At 41.7% G+C, this 8,922-nt stretch overlaps 1 pseudogene; it reads right to left on the bottom strand.

Annotated features, from left to right (window-relative positions):
* Positions 1-5,202: 5,202 nt before the first annotated feature.
* Positions 5,203-5,783, bottom strand: LOC108282333 (annotated as a pseudogene).
* Between the last annotated feature and the right edge of the window lie 3,139 nt (positions 5,784-8,922).

Here is an 8,922-nt window from a genome sequence, read left to right as displayed (position 1 = left end):
GAATCAGATCTCCTGAGTCAGAATCTCAGCCCCACCACTTAATTGCTGGATGACATTGGACAAGGTGCTTGACTTCTTTAAGCCTCAATCTCTCCATCTATATAATGGGGATAATAATGACACCATGGCTCAGACTTATTGTGAAAATTTAATGAGATAATCCAGGTGAAAGATTTAGCTTAGTCTAGTGCATAGTAAGCACTTGCTCAATAAATATTACTATTATTATGATTCCATGTTTTATTTTATTTTGAGATGGAGTCTTGCTCTGTCGCCCAGACCGGAGTGCAGTGGTGTGTTCTTGGCTCACTGCAACCTCTGCCTCCCAGGTTTAAGCAATTCTCCTGCCTCACCCTATTGAGTAACTGGGACTATGGGCGCATACCACCACGCCCAGCTAATTTGGTATTTTTAGTAGTGATGGGGTTTCACCATATTGGTCAGACTGGTCTCAAACTCCTGACCTCAGGTGATCCAATTGCCTCGTCCTCCCAAAGTGCTGAGATTACAGGCATGAGCCACCACATCCAGCCCCATGTTTGCGTTTAAAATACATATGTAGCAAAGGTAAGGAGGAATGGAAGTCAAATTTAAGCGGTCATCTCTGGGCGATGGGATTGCATGAACTACTTTTATAAAAAAGGAAAAAAAGTCACTACAATGAAAGGAGAGAGGAGAAGGTGGGCTTGCATCGTTGAGACCCTTAGAAAATGTCCACACTGACTTGCTCAGCTGTCTCTTCTTAGAAGCACCTGGGGGTGGGCGTTGTGAGCAGAACCAGCAGGAGACAGGCCCTGTTAGCCCTTCAGCCCACCTGCTGCCCTCACCTGTTGCCCACCACGCTTGCTTGCCTGCCTTGCCCGAGCCTAGTGCGAGCCCCTGGAAGCTGCAGGCCTCGGAGCTGAGCTGATCTCGGAGATGAACTGGAGCTGAACCGACCTAAGTCCAGGACGCAGGTAAGCCTCCAGTCACTTATTTGCATCTTATCAGCACAGCAGCCAGGAAGAATTCATTAGCAGCCACCTCCACCCCTTCTGTCTTTGGGTCAGCCTTCTGTTCATTAGCATGTGTGACAAACTCCTCCGTGCAAACAGAAGCTTTAAGTGAGAACCAAACTGTTTCAATCTCCTTGGAGGGGTGGCAGGGAACTTCCCCCAAAGTGACTGACAGATGGGCTGCTTGCAGCTCTGAGGGCCTCAAGGAGGACCCAGGAAGGGCTGCCTTCAGCTAGGAAGGTGAGGGAAGAGCCTGAAGCAGAGGGGGATCCCCACTACAGACTTTCCAGCTGTTGCTTGGGGACAACTGATAAGCTGGGAAGGCAGCTGGAGCACAGGCTGAGAAGCAAAGAGTGGGCCACGCAAAGGTAGGGTTGGGGGTTTATTCTTCCTTTCCAGTGAATCTGCTGGAGGCAGGGAGCTGGAAGGCCCTGGAGCCTGTATTGGGCCTCGGAGAGACCTGGGGGTGAGGCCTGGAGCCTGGTTTCTTGCTGATCATAGTTACTGCAGCCCATATCTCCTGCCCCATGCAGCAGGGAGGGGACGTGAGAAAAATAGCTGCTACAAGAAATTCTGGGGCTGGGCTCCGTGGTTCATGCCTGTAATCCCAGCACTTTGGGAGGCTGAGGCGGGTGGATCACTTGCGGTCAGGAGTTCGAGACCAGCCTGACCAATGTGGTGAAACCCTGTCTCTACTAAATATACAAAAATTAGCCAGGCATGGTGGCAGGCACCTGTGGTCCCAGCTACTTGGGAGGCTGAGGCAGGAGAATCACTTGAATCTGGGAGGCAGAGGTTGCAGTGAGCCAAGATTATGCCACTGCACTCCAGCCTGGGTGACAGAGTGAGACTCTATCTCGAAAAACCCCCCAAACAAATAAACCTGAAGGAAAATGCTGACACTGGACAGATATTAAAAATGTATTATGTTTGTATTTAATATTTTAACTGCTTTAGTATAATTATTTTGAGATGCATCCATGCTATCGTGTGTATACCTTATTTCCTTTTATTGTGGAGTGATACTCCATTGTATAGATAGACCACAGTGTGTTGATCTATTCAGATATCATGGGCATTTAGGGTTCAGTGTTTGGCTGTTGTTGATTGAGCTGCTAAGGACACTTCTGTACTGTGCCCATATGTATGGGCATATGCCTCCATTTTTCTTTAGTAAATTCCTAGGAGTGGAATGGCTAGGTCATATAGTGGGCATATGTCTAACCTATTAAAAAAAAAAAAATTTCCAAACTGTTTTCCAAAGTGGTGTTACATTTGATTGATTGATTGGAGACAGGGTCTTGTTCTGTTGCCCAGGCTGGAGTGTAGTGGCATGATCGTGGTTCACAGTGTCCTTGACCTCCTGGGCTCAAGTGATCCTCCACCTTACCATCCTGAGTAGCTGTGACTGTAGGCACCCACCACCATGCCAAGCTAATTAACACTTTTGGTTTTTGTAGAGATGGGATCTCCCTATGTTGCCCAGGGTGGTCTCAAACTCCTGGGCTCAGGTGGTCCTCCCACTTTGGCCTCCCAAAGTGCTGGAATTACACAGGTATGAGACACTGGGACAGGCCCTGATAAAATTTTGTTGAGAATTTTTGTATCTATATTCTTAAAGAATACTGAGCTGTCTGTAATGTTTCCGTATTGTCTTGGTACCAAGGTAGTCCTGACATCACAGGATCAGTGAAGCAGCTTTCCTTCCTCTCCGCTTTACTGGAAGAGTTTATGCAGAAGTTTTATTATTTTGTCCTTTATTGTTTGGTGGAATTCACCTATGAAGCCATCTGGGCTTGAACATTTATGGGAAGGTTTTTGCTCACAAATTCAATTTATTTAATAGATATAGGCCTATTTAAGTTATATTACTTCTTGAGTGAGCTTTAGTAATTTTTGTCTTTCAAGGAATTTGTCCATTTACCCTGTTTCCAAGTTTATTGGCATAAAGTTTTTCATAATAATGTCTTATTCTTTTAATGTCTGTAGAGTTTGTAGTGATGTTACCACTCTCATTTATGTTAGTGGCAATTTGCGTATTTTCTTCTTTTTTCCTGGTCAATCTGGCTAGAGGTTTATGAATTTTATTGATTTTTTTCTCAAATAATTAGATTTTCCTTTTATTTCTTTTATGTTCTTTATCTGGTTTTTTTGTTTCGTTTTGTTTTGTTTTGAGATGGAGTCTTGCTCTGTCACCTGGGCTGGAGTGCAATGGTGTGATCTCGGCTCACTGCAACCTCCGTCTCCCGGGTTCAAGCAATTCTCCTGCTTCAGCCTTCTGAGTAGCTGGGATTACAGGCAAGTGCCACTACACCTGACTAACTTTTGTATTTTTAGTAGAGATGAGGTTTCTTCATGTTGGCCAGGCTGGTCTCAAACTTCTGACCTCAGATCTCAGATGATCTGCTTACCTCAGCCTCCCGAAGTGTTGGGATTACAGGCGTGAGCCACTGCTCCCAACCCCCCCTTTTTTTTTTAAATTGATTTTTGATCACTCTTTATTCTTTTATCCTTTTTACTTTGGATTTCACTTCCTCTTCTTTTTCTGGTTTCTTAAGGAGGAAGATGAAGTCATTAATTTGAGACATTTGCACTTTTCTAAGTAGGTGTTTTAGTGTTATAAATTTCTAATGTTGCTTTAGCATGAAATTTGTGCTTCTTGAGCACAAAATTTGAAATGGTGTGTTTTCATTTTCATTCACTTTAATTTTAAATTTTAAATTTTTAAATTTCTAATTTCCCTTTTGATTTCTTCTTTGACCCATGAGTTATTTCAAATATATTATTTTGTTTCAAATACATGGAGAATTTTTCAGATATCTCCCTGTTACTGATTGATAACTTAGTTCTATTGTGATCAGAGAACACATTTTGACTTGAATCCTTCCAAATATATTAATACTTGTTTTATGGATCAGCATATATTCTATCATAGTAAATATTCCATGTGCTCTTAAAAGTGTATTTTGCTGTTGTTGGGTAGAATGAATGATCTATAAATATGAATTACATCAAGTCGGTTGACAGGGTTATTCAATTCATCTATATCCTTACTGATTTTCTGAATTGTTCTAGTGATTGTTTTTTAAAAGTGTGTTATATAAGACCCCACACTTTGTAATAGAAATATCTAATATATGTACTAAAAAATAACCTTTACCTTTTATTCAATACCTAACATTTCCCAGGCACTGTGCTAGATGCTTTACAATTATGATTTCTAATTTATTTATTTATTTATTTTTGAGACAGAGCTTCACTCTTGTTGCCCAGGCTAGAGTGCAATGGCACCATCTCAGCTCACTGCAGCCTCCACCTCCCAGGTTCAAGCAATTCTCCTGCCTCAACCTCCTAAGTAGCTGGGATTACAGGCACGTGCCGCCATTCCCAGCTAATTTGTTACATTTTTAGTTGAGACGGGGTTTTACCATGTTGGCCAGGCTGGTCTTGAACTCCTGACCTCAGGTGGTCCACCCGCCTTGGCCTCCCAAAGTGCTGGGATTACAGGCATGAGCCATGGCACTTGGCCTGATTTCTAATTCTAAAAAACATTTGTAGGTAAATGATTAAAGCTTGTTAAAATCAGTTTTGTGGTTTTTTTAAACAGAAGAAAATGAAGCTTATTAAAGTTGAATGAGTCATCCAAGGCCACATAGCTGGTTAGCAGCAGAACTGGGGTTTGAACCCAAGTTTTTCTTCCATACCATGCAGCATTTACTATATAGAAAAATAGCTGAATAAATTTCTCTTGTTATTTTAGCCAAATTTCATTTGTAAAATCCCAGAAGTGGCCTACTATTCTGATATGGCAATATCTATCTTTCATGATCTGAATAAACAACAGAGAAAATGCATTGTATTATTATGAGTTTGGAAAACAAAGTGTTATCACAGATAACAATAAGCTATTCTTGTCCTCAGTTCCTGTGATTTTTGAACCTGTTATTCAGAACAAGAAGCCCTCTGATTCAAATACAAACCAGAACATTCTATTTAGTGCAAACACAAAGATCCGAAACTCCATTTTAAAGCCACTTCTGTACAGTAAGAATCCAGCCTGCATTTGCCAGTGGTAGAGAGACTAGTAAAGAGAGAAATCCCTGAAGAGGTCACAGTGTTGACAAAGTTCAACATGGTGGTGGAGTCCACACAAATACAGGGAAAAAAGCTTGGAACTTCCACACAGCGGTAAGGCCTCGACTTCATTTTAAGTCAACTTCATTTCATGCCCCGCATATTCCTCAATGTCTGCATGACAAAATACCACAATCACCATGAGGTCCGCTTTTCTGCAGTCTTGTGTATATTTTCCCGCCACCCCAAAACCCAAGGAATGTCTGCCATGGAGCACACTGCCACTCCCTGGTGCTGAGGAGTATTTTTGGTGTTTCAACCTAGACCAGACTTCAACAGCTTGTTCCCATACAGTAAGGACTGATCTGCTCCAGGAAGAATCTCTAGGCTATATCCATACTTTATACATGGCATAGGGTCCAAGGTAACCTAGAGCTGTGATGTACAACTGAAACTTGTAGGTCTCAGTGCATTTTCTGAAGCAGGTTCCCAGCCACACCAGTTTGTCCCTGGAGATACTGGCAGCCAACTTTGGAATCTTCTCACTTACATAGAGTAGCTGCTGTTGAGCCTGTCCACTGGCAGCAGGCTCTCCCTGATGTATTTAATGATCTTCTCAAACATTACATGGGTCTCCTCTTCAGCCAAGGCCCGAATTTTCCTGCTGGAGTAGAACACTGGATCCTTGTGAATTTTTTTTAAAAAACTTTTCATGGTCGGGTGTGGTGGCTCACGCCTGTAACCCCAGCACTTTGGAAACCAAGGCAGGCGGATCACGAAGTCAGGAGTTCAAGATCAGCCTGGCCAATATGGTGAAACCCTGTCTCTACTAAAAATACAGAAATTAGCCAGGTTTGGTGGTGGGTGCCTCTATCTTACCTACTTGGGAGACTGAGGCAGAGAATTGCTTGAACCTGGGAGGTGGAGTTGCAATGAACCAAGATTGCACCATTGCACTCCAGACTGGGCAACAAGAGTGAGACTCCATCACACACACACACACACACACACACACACACCCCTTTCATGTAATTAAGTCTTTCAGCTTTTGTATGCCTAATAAAGTCTTTATTTTGCTTTTGTTTCTGAAAGATATTTTTACCAAGTAGAGAATTTTAGATGAACAGCTTTTTGGTTTCAGTATTTTAAAGGCACTGTGCCACTGTCTTACTCTTTTGCATCCTTTCTAACAGGATATTTATTGCTGTTCTTCTGTTTCTTTGTACTTAATGTATCTTTTTTCCTCTGAATGCCTTTTAAGATTTTTTCTTTAACACTGGTTGGGAACATTTTTATTATAATGTACTTTGAAGCAGTTTTCTCCAAATTCCTTCTGCTTGGAGTTTGTTGAGCTTCTTGGATTTGTGGGTTTATACTTTTCATCAATTTTGTAACATTTTAGCCATTATTTCTTCAATTATTTTTTCCTTTTTCTCTTTCCTCTTCTTCGGGAACTGCTTGAGGTAATCTCATGGCTCACTGATGCTGTTTGCATTTTTAAAATTCTCTTTTATTTGTTTCATTTTGGGTAGCTTTCATTGCTATTTACTGAAATTTATTTTTTTCTTCAGTGTCTCATCTGCTATTAATCCCATCCACAGTGCTTTTTTTCTTTATTGTTTTTCTTGAGACAGAGTCTTGCTCTGTCACTCAGGAGTTCAATGGCACAATCTCAGCTCACTGCAACTTCTGTCTTCCAGGTTCAAGTGATCCTTCTACCTCAGCCTCCTGAGCAGCTAGGACTACAGGCATGTGCCACCATGCCTGGCTAATTTTTAGTAAAGATGGGGTTTCACCATGTTGGCCAGGCTGGTCTCAAACTCCTCACCTCAAATGATCCGCCTGCCTTTGCCTCCCAAAGCGCTGGGATTTCAGGCATGAGTCACTGGGGCCCAGCCCACAGTATTTTTCATCTTAGGCATTGTGGAAGTTCACCAACTGTAGAATCTCAGTATCTGTAAAAGTTCAGTTTGGGTGCCTTCCCATAGCCCTCTGGTATTATCTTCCTTGTCTCTGCTTAACTTTTTGAACATGTGAAGCATAATAACTGTTTTAATGTCCATCTCTGCTAATTCTGACATCTGCATTAATTCTGGGTTGGTTTGAACTGGTAATTTTTCTCCTCCTTTTAGATCATATCTTTTACCTTCTTTATTATACCTGGTAATTTTTAATTGGATGGCAGACATTCTGAATTACGTCTTGTTTTTTGCATGAATAAGATATTTTGTATTCCTGTAGTTATTGTCTTCCTCGTACTGTCTTAGTCTTTCTAGACTCTTAGCTGTGTCTCCTCGATTGAGGGGCCTGGTGAATTCTCCTTGAATTATTCCTCCATGTACTGTGGCCTGGAAACTCTTTCAAGTCCCTAAGCTGGAGCGGTCATAGGCTTCCCATCATTTGTTCCTTATCACGCAGGGATCACTGTCCTTTGTTGCCTCCTATCAAGTGTCCCGGAAACTGCTGTTTCATATATTTTGTCCATTCTTTTCGGTTGTTTCAGGCATGGGGGTAAATCTGATTTCCGTTAACCTCTCTTGGTTGGAAGTAGAAAGAAATCTCTTTTTATTGAGGTGAAATTCAAATAACATAAGAGTAACCATTGAAAAATGAATGAATCAGAGGCATTGAGCACATTCACAATGTTGTGCAGCCACCGCCTCTGCCTCGCTCCCATTTTCATCACCCCGGAAGGAAACCTGTTCAGCAACTGTCGCGCGCTACCCCCTCGCTCGGTCCTTGGCAACCACCCTTGTGACTTCTCTTATGTGAAATATCCAGAATATTTAAATAATTAAATATTTTTAATTTAAATTTAATTATTTAAATATTGTGGATATTTCACATAAATGGGATCCTACGATATGTGATTTTTTTGTGTCTGGCTTCTTTCACTTAGCGTAATGTTTTCAGTGCTCACCTATGTTATACTATGTATCAGTAACGTCGTTCCTTTTTATTGCCAAATGATATTTCATTCTGTGTTGTAGGGGCCAAGGGAAAATGCCTCCTTTGCCCTGTGAAGTTTTGCTAAAAAATCAACTCACAAAAGGCCAATTAATAAGAGAAAAGGCACACAGATTTATTAATGTGCACATGGGGAAAACCACAGAGTAATGACCCCAACCCCTCAATAGGGTTCAGAAACTTATACGACATCTTGAGGGTGCAGAATGATTAAGGGCTTGGACTACGGCAAAACAGGTTAAATGTGGGGAGAAGGGGAGGCGTGGCTGGCATAGGTGGTCTTGTAATGTAAATGAAACTTCACAGGTAGCAGCCCTCAGAGAGAATCGATGGCGAATGTTTCTTCCAGACTTGAAGGTGTCAGACTCTCAGTTAATCTTTCCTAGATTAGACAAGGGAAAGCCTCAGAGAAAGCCTGGCTGCATCTGTGCAGATTTTCTTTACAGATGCAAGTCTCTTCCACAAAAGGCAGCTTTGTAGGCCTACTTCTGTTTGCAAGCCCTCTGAACAGCTATCTCAAAATATGTCAAAGGGGTTTATTTTTGGGTGCACTACTTTGATTTCCTTTAATGTTTATGCCACAATTTGTTGATTCATGTATCTGCTGATGGACATTGGGGTTGTTTCCAGCTTTTGAATATTGTGAATGCTGTGGCTATGAACATGTGTGCACATGTATTTGTTTCAGTACCCGTTTTCAATTCTTTGAATATACCTGGGAGTGAGGTTATATATACCGGGGAGTGAGGTTATACATACCTGGGAGTGAGGTTATATATACCGGCGAGTGAGGTTATATGTACCAGGGAGTGAGGTTATATATACCTGGGAGTGAGGTTATACATACCTGGGAGTGAGGTTATATATACCTGGGAGTGAGGTTATA

Source organism: Cebus imitator, unplaced genomic scaffold (assembly GCF_001604975.1).
Source record: "Cebus imitator isolate Cc_AM_T3 unplaced genomic scaffold, Cebus_imitator-1.0 Scaffold238, whole genome shotgun sequence".
Taxonomy (NCBI): Eukaryota; Metazoa; Chordata; class Mammalia; order Primates; family Cebidae; genus Cebus; species Cebus imitator.
The sequence above is the reverse complement of the archived record's forward strand: the minus strand, read 5'-3'. Positions and strand labels throughout refer to the sequence as shown.